The 15,340-nt window shown below is 42.5% G+C and overlaps 1 protein-coding gene across 1 annotated transcript in view; it reads left to right on the forward strand.

The window, feature by feature from the left end:
• The first annotated feature begins 11,267 nt into the window (after nucleotides 1-11,267).
• WWC3 (WWC family member 3) overlaps nucleotides 11,268-15,340 on the forward strand; it is a 98,418-nt gene continuing 94,345 nt past the window's right edge. The window contains exon 1 of the mRNA XM_033051813.2: nucleotides 11,268-11,396. The gene's annotated coding sequence lies outside the window, so the exon portion shown is untranslated. The remainder of the gene's footprint in view (nucleotides 11,397-15,340) is intronic.

Raw genomic sequence — 15,340 nt, forward strand, 5'->3', positions numbered from 1 at the left:
TTAGCAAGATGTTCTTTAGTGTGAATTCTATCTATTGTTAGAAAGTGTTGTTGAGAAAATATGATACTAATCTTGTGACTTTTTGCCTTGATATCAAGAGAGTTACTGCCAAATATGCAGTCATATCTTTTGTTAATAAAAACAAGTTACAGAATCTATTAATAGAGTAATAATAAATAATGATGTTGCTAGGGGACAGGATTATATCTTCTTTTACTTCTAGTAAAATGGTACTCCCAAATAGTCATGATATTAAGAAAATTACCTGCTGTTAACCTAGTTCATCTACAGATGGTCTCATAGGGAAAAAAAAACCATGTTGGAATAATCACTGTGGAAAGGAAAATGCCATTTATAAGTAAGTTTTTCCAGCCAAAAGAAAAAACATTCTTTTATTTCAGCCCTGAAGCATACCACTGACCTCTGCTTCAAGGGACATCTTTTGTACAGTGCAGTCCTTTGACTTCATCATAATGTTGACAACCACAGTAAAGAAAGAAACCACAGTCAGGAAACTCACAACAGAAAAGAGAGCACCACCTGAAGTAGTCATTGCTAATTTTCTAGATTTTCCTTTATTCTCACAGCAGAAACTAGGACATCCTAAGCATGCTGACCAAAACTTCAGCAGAACCAGTGGTTATAGAAAAGTGCATACTAATAATGTCATGTATGGCAACAGGAAGATCCAATGGACTACCGTAGCTTTCATGCACACGATTACAACGTTCTGAATAGCATTGTAAATTAATGCCTTCTTGTTTCCTTTCATTTTCCTTTTCTTTCCCCCCTCAGTGTGACCTCTTTACTGTGTTATCAAGATCTGATGATGAAATTAAAACAGCAGAATCTATAATCTTTGATTCAGGCATAGATTAAAATTATGTCTCACTAGACTTAAGGCACATCCTACATGCTATTCCATTTTAAGCTTTTTATGATTTGGTCTGGTTTGGTTTCTGTGTTGATTTAATTCCAGGAAACATTTAATGGCCTACAGATTTGTTTTCTCCCAGTCATGTCACTTATTGGCAGAAGTGGTTTCTGAGACCTACAAGCCAAGGAATCATTTAGTAGGCATCTTTAGGACAGTCAAGCCTGGAAGCTGGGCATGGCAGCCTCTCTTCCATTATTCCATTGGATGTCTGCAGGATGCTGGCAACTTTAAAAGGAAAAATAAGCAGTCCCTCAACTCTCCTCCATGGAAATGTCCCTTGGCAATCTCAGTGTCAGCATTTGTGAAGGAAACATATGCAGCCCTTAAACCTGCAGTCTATTGTCAGTGGCATTGCTCAGTGCCATGCTGGTCAGACAGGAAGGTCTCTTCAGCTGTATACTCAGTGTCATTTTAAACCTTTCAACTTTGATTTTCATAGAACTTTGCATTTTTCCCTTCTCTGTCCCAAAACCTGGAAGTATTTAGTGCATGAGGCAAGACACTGTGCTAAGAGAAAGTCTGGTGATTAAATCAGCTGCTTCCTGTCCCAGAGAACTGGATTGCAGCCCTGTCTTTGCCACAAAATTCTTAATTCTTTGTGATGATGGACACATTTATAACAGATATATGACAACAGTCATTTATAACAGAGAAAACCAAAGGGTAGTATCCTCATTATCTGCTTAGGCAATTCGTGGTGTGTAACTCAGTCATAAAAATCCAGAGTTTCTAAAGCAAGAGTAGAGTCAATAGAGAGGAAAATACATTGACTTTGCTGGAGGAGCACAGAAAATAAGTTCTTTCTATTTGGAGTCAGACCAAATCTGCAGAGTAATATTTGCATGACACAAGGAGCAACAACAGCACAGATCTCTCCAGCATTAAACTGTTTCAATGGTGCTGACCTTGACATAAGGATTTTTAGTGTGCTAATGAGGCATTGAATAAAAAAATAGATTTTTAACCTTGTGCCAGATTGCTGTGTTTAGTGACAAAAGCTCATTGCTGGACACTGGTCTTAATTCAATATTGAGCTCAGCAAATACTTTTCTTAGGCTGCATTATTGCTACACCAACTGTACTTTGTTTTTAGAATACTAGGCATTACAGAAGCTTGCTGCTTTTCCTATAATAAAGGGAAAATAAAGAGCCTTTATTTTACAAGGCTTTTAAAGGGTTGAGAAATCTTAGACTTTGAAAACTAATTACAGGTTTTTAAATGCTGGGGAAAAACATCTAAGCAGCCTATATGATAATTTAAACTTTGCTTAATATTGTATGTGATCCAGTGAAAATATTAATGCACTTATATTTAAAATGTGATCTCTGGGGGTCAGTTTAAATTTAAATATTAATGTAAATTTGACAAGAACGAGGATATATGAACTTTAAGGGCTCTCAGAGCACATTGAAGTCTGCCTAGGTGATTTGTCTAGGTAGTTTTGGTGAGGCAATACAAGGGGGTGATGTAGACAAAAATTTCAAAGGACAATCATCCAACTAATTTTGTTTATTTTTGTTTTGCTGGTTTTAACCTTCGGTCAAAGATTGGACTTGATGATCTTGGAGGTCTTTCCCAACATTAATAATTCCGTAAAATTAAAAAGATTGGAAATTCTTTGCACATATATCCTACATCTAGCAGTGATCTGTAACCCCACTATAAAATATCACTTTGATTTCTGTGAGGGCTGTTGGCTTAAAAGAAAAATATACATCCAAATGGGTTGGCAGTGCTACCCAGAAAAAAAAACAAACAAAAAAACACCACAAAAACTAAACTAAAAAAAAAATCCCTGAAAAAATATCGGTGACTACTATATAAGAGGAGGAGCTTTCTAGTTATGAATGTAATACTCCTATAACAGTAATATAATAGCATTATGGTTATGTTTTTCTGATCTGGGCATACTGGGGAATTCTGTAAGGAATTCTGATTTTCAGAACTTATACAGCCTTTGGAGGTTCTGATACTCAGCACTTCTGTGCATATCCACAGCACATGAAAAACGGACTGAAAGCCAAAATAAACCATTACATTGCATTTTCCCCCTTATTTCAGACCTAGGACAGGCTAGTGAGGACTATTATTCAACCCTGGTTTTTCATTTGTTGGCCAGCCATCATGGTGAATGAGGGGCAGTGACCACTTCAGTCCAATTTGCAAGAAATAGAGATGAGATTTCTTCCTCCAGAAGGCTGGGAATGTCACAAAACCACATCACAGTAATGATGGATGGGAGACATGATGCATCTCTATGGAGAAGACAAACTCATCACAGTTTCCTTTAGTACAACAGATAGGAGGCATCAAACTGGTAACAGCACAAGGGTTCAAAAGATAATACTTCTCCAAGGGTATAGATAAAGATACCTGCTGTATATATTGTGGATACTAAAACAATTTGCTGAATTTAATAAAGAAAGTCCCTTGGAAACTGTTGAATGCAAGGATACTGGCTCTGGGCAAAAACATCCTGAGCTGGAATTTGCTGAAGATTGGAAGACAGTTCTTAAAAAATGTCACTGTGTGTTTGATTTGTTCTTAAACTCCTCTGGGCAGCTGGGAGTGGCCACTATTAGAGACACAGTACTGGACTGGATGGACTTGATTTGACTTGCTAAGATCATCCTCATGTTTCAGAGGTATCCAAATCACAACATGGATTGCCAATTATGCTTGTCTTGCTGAACTGGAACGCATACTTACTGAAACACATGGTAGCTGACATGTTTCTTTTAGATGGGGAAAAAAAAGGGTGTTGCTGGGGGGTTGTTTTGTGTTGTTTTTTGCTCCTAAGAATAGGCAATGCCACAGACATCTTCCAATGAAAATGAAAAATGAATTGCAATAATGTGCTTATGTAAAGCAAAATCTGACATTCTGCACAGCAAACATCTTGTGTTGGAATAAATGTCTCTCTGGTGATGTCAATGTGAGAACAAGCACTCCAGTGTTGTTGAAGTAATTGGGAGTCACTGAGCAAATGTGCTGGGGAATTCTGCATAAAACCTATATATGGTAATTTATCTAGAATGTTCTCTATTTCTGTTTTGTAAAAGCTTTATATGAGACAGTGACTACATTTACCATCTTTCAAACTGACACAAGACACACACCAGTGTTCAGGTACCCTGCACCCTGCCCAAGGGGAGGACAGCACCAGCAGCAGGGAAGGGATCTCCTCGCCTTGGGGTGGCACAGCACCACGCTGGCTCCAAGGTCAGGAGGCAAAAAAAATCTCCTGTTAGAATGCAGTGGGCTGTGGCCACCGGGTGTATAAAATGCTGACACGAGAGGTTTCTTTGTTAAATCTAACAAGACAAATAACTTTCCCTTACTTTAAGTATAAAGTGAAATGAAATTCTGTGAAATAACCTTTTCCCGTCCAATTTCCCTCCATAATTTGAAAAGAAATCAAGCTAACTTCAATGAATTTTTGTAGTGAAGTTGCTTCTAGCAACTCACGATGATACAATTAAAACAAGATTGTCTTTGCAGTCACTGAAGTTGGTATACAGTACAATAAGCCTTAATCTGTAACCCCGGTTGGTTGAAATATATTTTTCTATGCTGGAGTTCACAATTGTCTCTGCTAATATCTCCACAGGTTCTCCCCAGATCCACCATCTTGTCCTCCAGCCTTTTGGGTCCTCTGGGGTAGCTCTACCCTCTCTTCCATCATCCCGTTTTATTTTGGGCACATGACAAGGCTGAGCTGAGAGTTAATCTGTTTCTTCACATTATTTTTAAAATTAAAATTAATAGCAGCATGAATAATGGAAGCAAAAAAAAAATTATAATATGCCAGTATACAATCATATTGCAAATGGTTTGAACCATTAAAGCATTCCAGGTCCCCTGTGGCGAATTGCAAAGACCTGGATGGAGAAGGGAAAAAACAATTGCATTCTGCCAGGAGAAGCTGTTAAATTCCTGTGAGTGAATGTGGTCCTGACTTAATTACCACTTCCAAGAGACTATTTATAGTTGTCTGGGAAAGCACTTAAGTGAAATAGGCTTAAGTTTGCAAATAGAATAAGTGTGTGAGTATATGGGTTAAGACAGAGTTGAGAGAAGCACTGTGGGGTAACTACCCCCTAGGTTCTCACTCTGTGATGGGATGCTGGAGCAGGAATTTTATATTGACTAAATTAGCATGACAATTCATTAGATCTCTACAGAAAATTTTAAAAATCTGAAATTTAAAATATTGTGCAATTTATACACAGCACTTCATTAAGAGCTTTATACTTGAACATTGTCTGGGACAGATTGTACCACAGGAAGGCACATGAAAAATTTGTGTCTCTATGAGAAAAAAAATTTAACAATTTTTTATAGCTATAATAATGTGAAATGTTTTAATAGATAAAATGCTGAATCTAGGATTTTAAATAGTTAGCAAGAAGAGGTGTAACATAAACAGTGGGATTTGTCATGGGGAACATGGTCCGTGGGACATCCTGAGCAGAGTGCTTATGCTGTTTGAAGAAAATACTCACAGCTGATAAATAAATCGAGTGAAATGTTATATTAGGAATGATAAAGAGAAATTAATTGTCTTTATCCCAGGCCTTTCATAGACAAATGGGTAGGTGCATGACAAAGAGGATTAGAAAGGGATATGCAAGGCCTGCACACTTAGGAAATTAATCTATATTTAAATCTATTTTTACAGTTGTTTAATGTCTAACTTCTGTACATTTCATAAATTTTCTTTTTGTATCTAGTACAGTCTTATTAAGCTGCGAAGACTAGATGAGTATCATATCTTACTATTTCTACATAATTTGGTTTATTTAAAATTTGCCGTTCAATAATTTGTCCCGTGTATGGTGTATTAAATCAATGTCATAGAAGAATTTTGGCATGCCACAAATTACAAATGTGCATTACAAAAAGCATATTATATACATATTTCAGTGGTTTATGGGCATAATGATAGGAGGAAAAAATAGCTGTGTATACATTTCATTGCAGTGAGTATATGTAAGCATTTGAATTGCATTTATTCAAAGGCAAACCACAGCCTTAATGCTTGAAGTAAAAATACTGTAAGAGAGTATTTTCTCAACATGGCCAGATGTACTGTCCTCTTTGTCATCTACCTCACATAATCTATGCACACTATGCACTATGGCAATGCAATTCTGTTATTCCCCTACCAGGAAGTGAATCACCAAACAATAACTTGCTATTATTAATTTCTTCAGTTGGATGTGGGCTACTGACCCAAGGACTCTTACTATAGACCTTCTATACTCCATTTTAGTAGAATTACTATGGAGAAAAGAAGCAGGGGAAAAATATTAATGATTACAAAAGGCTTGTGCTTTTCTCAGATGACTTGTTGCTGCAGAATAAATGTGTCCTGATAACTCACTCTTGTTTGTGAAGTCTTTCAGTAATACTTCATGTTAGATTCAGACTTATCCTCTTTGGTTTTTTTCCCATTGATTTGGAATTTTCAGTCTACTTTCCATGTGGAAATATCCTTCGTCACAAAAAGTGAGAGTCAGATGTGCTCAGGAAGGGAAGATGTCCCACCTTGTTCCACATACTCAAACCCAAGTATCAAAACTTTTTTTTGCCCAACAACCTTCTGAAAGAACTTCAGACACCACAGCAGCTCGAGGCTGTAAAGCAGGGCAGCCACTATGGTTTCCATCATGCTGGAGGCAGCACAAAGAAAGCTTCCACCTGAGATAGATTTCTCAGCAGCGAAGCCATTCAACCAGCTAGTAGATTGTCATAGACAGAGTGCAGATTTGTTTGCTTTGGAGAGATGAGCCTTACAACATATCTATGTATTTGTATACATGTATATGTGTGTACATATTTCTACGTCCTCTCTATTTTTCTTTGTATTTATATTTCTATTTTTGCATACATGTGTATGTGTAGGAAACATAAATGACCCAAAAGGAAAGAGCTAATGAGAAATTATGTCCCTGTCTCTTATGATTTTATTTTTTTGCATATGGGAAGAGCAGCAAGCCTCAGCTTGCAGGATGAGTGTGATAGATGGCCATAAGGACAATGATGATGAAGGAGACTTTGCTTTGCTGTTCCAGATGACATCTATGATCCCAGAGAAGTGACAATTTTTAGTTAGGTGTCAAGACAGTACAAAGGTCCCACAGAGGTTGGAGTATCTGGGAAATAAATTGCAAATAAGTATTCACAATTATAAGATGGGGATGGAGTTGTTGTTATAGGTATCAGTTGAGGTATCAGTTTTGATGGCTGCCATTTTCCAAGGAATTGTGAGAAAGAAATGGAGAACCAAAATGAGGTTGAGATTTTTATGCAGTGGACAGCAATAAAATTAGAACTTACTATCTACAACCTACAATGGTAATTATTTACATTTTCTGTGGAAAATATTTTGATATCAATCAAGACCTGGTATAAGAGCATGTATAACAGAGAAGATACATAGGTACAACCTGTGATTATAAAGTCAGAAGATGGCAAGGGAGGGCACATGAAGGAAAGCTGCTTATGTAATTTTGAGTTAATGAGTATAGGTGTGCCTAAGGAATGAGTGAATGTGTGAGCAATGTTTGTGGGTGGAAAAAAGTGGAAGGAAAGGAAAACAGGTATGGAACAAAGGTGTGTGAAATACAGGAAAACTGAGATGTGTATTATGTATATATGGAGAAGATGTGAGACAAGGAACTGTGCAAATGTATGTAGCTATCACTTAATAAGAAATATGATTTACTGCCATTTGTTCAGATTGATTAAAATATGCACTGCAAGCATTTAATTTCCTGTGGTGGATTTTATCTATTTTAAGTCAAAATCTTCCGTGTTATTACAAGTTCCATACTATGCAGGTTATCTTCATTTGGTAGAGTTTGGGTTTCTGCAACCCAAACCAGAGATAAGCTGTGTTGCACCAGGTTCATTTGTCCCTCTTTCTCCTTTTACTCTCTGGACATAGGACAGACAAAGAGGAAGGAAAATAAAAGGGAGGGAGCAGCCATGCAGGCCTAGGAGGAGTTCATTGGACAGCACAAAATGCATTGCAAATTAGTACTTTGGCATGAAAACTACAGTGACCTTTTCAGGTTCTTCTCTTCTTGACTTATAATGCTACTCAAAAATAATCCTTGGCTCCTGGATGCTTTGATCATTTCCTCACAAGGAACGGGCAGAAGGATGAGGTAACATCCGAGGAAGGGTACTGTTCTGGCCTGGAAAATAATTAAGAGTTCCTGCCTAGCACCTTGGCATGGATGTGCTGCAGACAGAGGGAGTTTCAGTTTTGGTGAGGCAAGTGCTAGCCCTCTCATAGCCTACTGGTTCCCATAGGCAGCTCTGTGCACACTTGGCTGGACTCTTGGAATCAGGTTTTTCAACACTTTTATTCATGAGTGCTTAAAAAGCTTCAGCTCCTAACTGAAGCTAATGATTTTTCTAGATACAGACAGCCTAAAAGTTAGACCTGAAGTCTAGACTAATTTTAAATCTAAGGGGGTTTTTAGGATATTTTTAAATCTTAGGGGGCTTTTTTCCCCCCTCATATTTAGCCTGAAAACTTCACCCAGGCAGAATCTTGTTCAAGATTAGGAAGATGCAACCTGTCAGTTGCAGAAGCAGCTACAATGCACCTGAAAATCTTGGACGTGTGCTTTACATAGTAGCATATGCATCTTCAACGGCTTTTATAATGAATCCATGAGATCTAGGACACACTGGAATATACAGATCATGTTTTACATGGAACATGTGCATGATAATTCTGCCTGAGAAACCACAGCCCAGCCAAGTCCTTTTCTGGCTCTAACCTGGAGCAATTTGCCAAAGTTAAGACATGAATTTAGTTAAATGGCTGTGACCTGAAGGAAATGTTCCACACTCAGTCCTGCCAGTTTCCCTCTTGTTCACTGCTGTGTTGAGCTCCCTGCCTGGTTTTTTTGCTGCCTCTATGGTCAATCCCATACTGTTTCTGCAGCTTCCATCTACAGGTTTTTTGCTGTAGCTTGATCCTCTTTTAGGACTCTGGGGAGTGATGAGGAAGAACCAGCCCATGTTGGAGGGCAGTGCTGCACGTATCCTCAGCAAGGCTCATTAGTCTTGGTGGATTATTATAGCAACCTGGCTGTACTGCTTCCAGGTATTATGAAGTAGTCCAGTGTTTTGGAATGGTGCTGAGTTGTGAGCTACTGTGCTATGGTAATTGCTGCAAAGGCTTTCAAAGCAGTGAAGGGAAAGGTGAGCTGTGGTGCACAGTGGATAGCTGTTGGAGGCTTTTCTGAAACAAAAAAAATCCAATGTCCCAAAAGGTTAATACAGACATGGGCCATTTAGAATGCCTACTTCTGCTAAACAAAACTTCTGAAAATCCGGGAGATGTACTTGAAATAATAGAAGCTGCAACCACTAAAATATAGTATGTACTGTGCCTAACTCTGCCTGCTTTGAAATACTCTTCAAAAACACTTACAGCACAGAAACAGCACCTTGTTCTTGGAGGTACTGCTGAACTCTTGGGACCACGAGATGGCCTGACAAGTGTTTGTGATGCAAACTCTGTTGAGATGAGGTGGTACAAACAATCTGTTGTGCTTATGAAGATCAGATCTACAGCCTTGCATTTGCTAAATTTTACACCTTTAGCACGTTTTTAATTTACTTCACCTTTGCCCTCAGAACTTCCTACACTACTTTGCATTCTTCACTAAACCCACCTATCACTCTATTACACCTCACAGCTGACAGTGACCCCGGTAAGAAAACTGCAGTCTACTGCTATTGAAATAGCCTACAAGACATAAGAAGAAAGTCAGATCCATTCTATTATCTATGCTGCCTCTCCCATGCACTGCTCTTGGATAACCAGTGTTTTTTTTTTTTTGGGGGGGGGGGGGTGGGTGGGGGGTGGGTGGAAGAGAAAGTCCTAATAAGTGAGGAGCAAAAGTCCTCCAATTTCCTGCACTTACAACCATACTGCAGCAATTAATGTTCATAGAGATGTAATTTAAAACGGTGAATGCAAGTGAAACATAATTGGAATTGCAATATAATCCCTAGCAGGGTATTGCCAATTTCAAGGGGCTGAGTTAAGGTTGTTTGAGAATATATTGTTAACCCCGTTCCTAGTTTTCAGAAGCTTAGCCTGCATTACCTTAACTCTTTATGTCTAGATTTTTAAAGGTTTAGCTGAAGGCAGTATCCTGCCAAGGCACAGAATCCCACATGCCAAGTTTAACCCTGTTTGTTAACCAAGTTTTGTGGAATTTACTTCTAGATGGTAGCTGGAACTCTGCGTTGTGGTCTCCAGCAGGCTCAGGTCAAATCAGATACAGCGGCTTTTTGCAGAATGGGACCAAGTTGAGATGTCAGGCAAACCAGATGTGTAATTTTCCACCCTCCATTATCCAACCATGGACATAGCATGATCTCCGTGACTCGTGTGGTCTCCAGGACCTCTCTTCCAACATCTTTTGAGTCTCTGCAGTGGACCCCCATCCCTTTCCCATGTCTCTGTGCACATCGAGATTATTCAGCACCTCCGGGGTATTTCTGACGGGCATCGGGAAGTGGATCACCCAGCGAGGGCCGGGCACGGATCCCCTTTTCCGTCATTCCCCCCCGGCCCCCGCGGGCCGTGGCAGAGCACAGGCCCCGAGGCAGGACACGACGGCCCCGGCGGGGCCTCAGCCTCCCTCCCCCGGCCCGGGCCCGGGGCGGAAGGCAGCCGCCCTCTCCTAGAGCCGACGTGTCTGGGTCTGGGCCCGGTTTCCGCGGCGTGGGGTGCGGCCGGGCCGGGCCCCGCTGCTTCCCCCGTGCCCCACAGAGCGGGCCGGGGCGGGAGGGCTCCGCGGCGTGGGAACAGCCGGGCGGGGCCGAGGGAGGGAAGATGGCCGGGGCAGGCGCCGGGCGGCAGGCGGCGGCGGGGCGCTGCTGACCGGCGGGGCGGGGGCGCTTGGGCCGGCATCGGGGGCTGGGAGCCGGGGCGGCGCGGGGCAGGTCCCGGGCGGGGTTAGGAAGCGCGGCGGGGCTGGTCCCGGCTTGGAGCAGGGCTGGCGCGGGGGAGGATGAGCTCGGCGCGGCGCAGCCGGAGCCGCCCGAGTCCCGCTCCCTGCGGGGCCGCCTGTTAGTGCTGGAGGAGGAAGAGGAGGAGGAGGCGGCGGCGGGCGGCCGCGGCCCGGGCGGGACTGGAGCTGCCCCGGCGGCGGGCGGGGAGCGGCTTTCGGCCGGAGCAGGGCGGCGGCGGCCCGGCGGCGGAGCGGCCATGCCGTGGTTGAGCGGCGGGCGGCGGCGGCGGCAGCAGCAAGCAGCGGCGGGACAGGGCGGCGGGCTGGCGGCGGGCGGGCAGCGGGGCCGGGAGAGCTCGGAGCTGCCGCTGCCCGCCGGCTGGGAGGAAGCGAGGGACTTCGACGGGCGAGTTTTTTACATCGATCACAACACCCGGCAGACCTCGTGGATCGACCCCCGGGACAGGTACGAGTGAGATCCGGGTGGAAAGAGGGCCTGAGCCTCGTTCACCCGGCGCCGGGCCCATCGGCGACATTTTCCTTTCCCCGTTCGCGGCCGCCGGGAGGGTGTGGGCGGCGGGGCCGCGATGGCGATGCCGGCGGGGCACTCGGAGGCTCCGGGTCGGCGGCCCCGGGTGGAAGCTCTGTCACACCGGCCCACCGCGGCCCATCGTGGGGGCAGAGCCTCTACCCCTGCTGCTGATGGGTTTGTCGGCAGTGTTAAATGTTGAATATGATCCAGAAAAAAAGAATTGGAGCTTTTTGCCCCCCACCTCCCCTGGCGGGTGCTCGGACTAAGTGTTGTGTCGGTGCGGGGGGAGATGGGGAGGCAGGAGTGCTGACACCGCCTGTGTTTATGCCCCTCGCGTACCGGACCGGCCCCGCTGTAACCGAGCGGCTTGGCCATCCTGATTTATTAGCCGGGCTGAACTAATTGGCAGCAGCAGGCTGGAGGCATGCTGGAGTAATTTGGTAGATTACCTCCTCATAAAAGATAACGCTGCGTGGAGGTAAGCAAACCGGGAAATTCCTGCACTTAATTTGACAAATACGCGGTCTGCTGCAAATTAGCAGCAAAAATCTGGAGCTGCGTGGTGTCCGGGGCAGCGTCTGCATGGCCCGGCGGTGCGTGGGGAGACCGAGTTAGGCCTTCTCTTCTCACTTAGGGTGAATAAATACGGGCAGGTCTTACGGCTTTTGGTAGAAATGCGTTGTAAGCAGTGTTTAAGCGTCGTAGCCGAAATCTGGTGGAAGCGTGGGCTCTGTTGCCCAGTAAAAGACGGCCTCGCTTCAAAGCGGTCGCCTAAAAATTCCTACGCGGAGTTAGTGAACACAAGTGTCAGTATTTTAGGTGTCTGCGAAATAAGAAACATATGTCTCTGTGTATGCTTTTCTATATTAAACAATGTTTTTATAGTAAGTGAAAGTTGGACAAGGACAGTTTGAACCTCAGCCAGAGCTACCTTGCCAGAAGTATGCCTGGAATGTTAAGCAGGCCACAGAAACATTTAAGCACAGTCTGGGTTAAAGACTGTAGTAATTTGAGAGATTCCTGTCGTTTTGCACGACAATGCATAATTGTTTAAATGGCCTAAATATTTACCTACCGGATAATGTTTTATTTCGTTATGTGGACGTACTTATGCATGCACATATTTTTTTTCTGAGATGTTAAATTTTTTTTAATATGCCTTAGATAGCACGTTTCTTCTACGTCAAAATGCATGTACATGTAGTTAGGTTACTTTTAATGCTGTGTTGTAAAGATAATCGATGGCTGTTGCTTCTCTGCATCTCATCCTTTCCATTAAATTTCTGAGAGTATGTGGTTTTGTCTTCTGCAATATCTTCTGTACAGGCAATAAAAGAAAATATTTAGCCGTTTACTACAGCGTTAAAATTGAGTTACTGTTCAACTTACATAGTATTGCTAAAATTGTGACTCCGTGTTTGGAAGAAATAATTGAAATGCCACACATTGCTTGAAATTTTGTCTAAATATTTCACTCCAAGGTTTAAACTTAGATCTGTTTTTCACATTGGGTAAGAACAGGCTGTAGAGCAGAGATTGAGACATTTGCATTGGGGCAGAAAGAAAAGAGATTATGTTTTCACGAGCATGTTATCAGTAGTTTGTACAGAATTCAAGTAGCAGGAGCTGGTTCTATGACTGCAGAGCTAATCTCTGGTTGAGAATAGACTACTGTTGTTATTTTAGTGAGATGTCTGGGTTTTGCATGGCAGAAAGTGACCAGTCTTTTGGACTTTCATTGCTGCTATTCAGGTTCCCGTGGGCAGCAGCAAAGGAAAGGCTCAAGGTAGTTGTTTTCCGAGGAAGTTTGGGAAAGAAAGGTAAGGGCAGCAGTGAAGTGGTATTGAAGCTGTATTTTTGCAAAAAGTGGTTTAAGTGGAGGGTAGAATAACCTACTTGTGTTTTATGTACCTCAGCATTATGAATTAGAGTGACAGAGTTCAGCTGCCCATTTCTGTGTTTGGGTGGTTTTATTTCTACCTAGCAGGAATTGGACAAAGCTATGAGACCTCAGGCGATGCTGCACTTGATCAGGGGCTCTGAGAATCAGCACCTCCAAGCTTTCCTATGGCTGGTAGTCTCTAAGCATCCCCACAGGCTCTTCTTTCCATTTAGCTGGCACTCAGCAGTTTGTTTTTCGTTTTTCTTTTCAGGACTCCCCCTGAGATTTCCAAGCCTTTTGTATAGTTTGGTTAGTGAATTTGATTTGAAATAATTATTCAATTAAAAATCCCACCACAAAACAAATTTCGCTCCCCTCCCCCAATGTTTTTCCCATTGAAGCCAAAAAGACAAAGAAATGCTAATTGGAGAAGTGCTCTGTAAAGGATTTTGGAGTTGGGGAAAGAGAAGATGATGAGGGTGAGGGAGGCAAGTCAGAAAAGACTGAGAAGGGAAAAAGAACTCATAAGTGGATACCTTATGATTTTCTGTGGTAAGAAAAAAATAGGTAGAAGAGTGATAAATAAGCAGTTTTGAGAAGGTTATCTTTCTTATCAAATCAGTGGTTAGGTTTGGGAATATACTGTGTTGCTCTTCGTGGATTGTGTGTAATGAATGGATTGGATGGTTGTTTCAAAGATCCTGTAGATCTCAAAGGGGGGCCATTCAGTGGACGTTTTCATCTCCTGGTAGTAGTTGTCTTTTATCTTAATAGATTGTCAATTCTTCAAGGCAGGGAACTGCCTTTTTGTCTTGTGTCTGCACAGTACTTGCTACATTGAGATTCTGTTCAATAATGGGATTGTAAATGAATTTATAAAAGACTGTGTTTGTGGTTGATATTGATGATCCTTGTGGCACCAGAGAACTTACTACTGTTGCTTTTTTCGAATTATTAGAGCTTAGGCAAAATTCTTGGAGTTTGCCAAAAGCTTTCCAAGCTCATGAGTTTTGCTAGATTTGCCATATGTGGAAACTTCACCTAAAACACAGTGTTGTTTTTTTTAATAACTAGGGAAGAGGGAGTCTTTCAGCTTCTTAATGTGAGTTGTCCTGGTAGTTTAAAGATCTGAATCATATTCTTTTGGAGTGAGGATTTTAAACTTACAAGGTATGGGAGTGTTTTTGCATGGAGAAATCACCCGTTTGGACCAGTTGGAGAGGAATTAAAAAATCATGATGGGCTTGGTAAAGACCTAGGTTTTAGCAGCTGCTTGTAACTTCCTGCAACATGAACTACTGGTACTGGGGAGTTTTTCTGTTCTTATGTCCTCATTAGCATCCTGAGGTCTGATAGCTGAATGATTTGAGCACGGGAAAACCTTGGCCTTGTAGAAGACGTGGGTTGGAACAAGGAATATGGGTTCAAATGGGGTTGGCCCTGGAATTTGACAGAGAAGGGGGGAGATTTGGTAGGTTTTGAAAGCAAAGCAGTGAGGATCTAGGGGTAGGGAGAAGGTGGATGGCACCTGAAGTCTGGGAAGAAAAAAGCAGGGGAACTGGCCTGGAAACCAGTAGAGCAGGGAGAAACAGGTAAGGAGAAACTGGTCTGGTGAGGGTTCAGGGTGTGAGGGTGTCAGCTCTTTTCTTGGCTGTACAGGGAACCCTGAGGGAGAAGAAGGAACACTGGGTTTGGATGAGGAATCTTCAGGGTGAGAAAATGCCATGAGAGACAGCATACAGAGTATAGATGAAGAGGGGAAGATGACTGAAAGGTGAAATATAATAACTATGTGTGAGATGCGAGTATGGGTGTCAAGAAGTGTAAGATGTGCTGGACAAGGAGATTATTGGAAGGTCAGAATTGTAGAGACTGGAAATAAGCAGGAAAGGCTAATGGCTTTAAAAGGAGTCAGCTTGGCAAAGTCACTAGGGGCAGGTATCTGTTGTTAGAGTGCAGAGTAGAAATGTTTAAGTGAGTACTGGGGAGGAAAGTC

This window comes from Catharus ustulatus, chromosome 2 (assembly GCF_009819885.2).
Source record: "Catharus ustulatus isolate bCatUst1 chromosome 2, bCatUst1.pri.v2, whole genome shotgun sequence".
Lineage (NCBI taxonomy): Eukaryota > Metazoa > Chordata > Aves > Passeriformes > Turdidae > Catharus > Catharus ustulatus.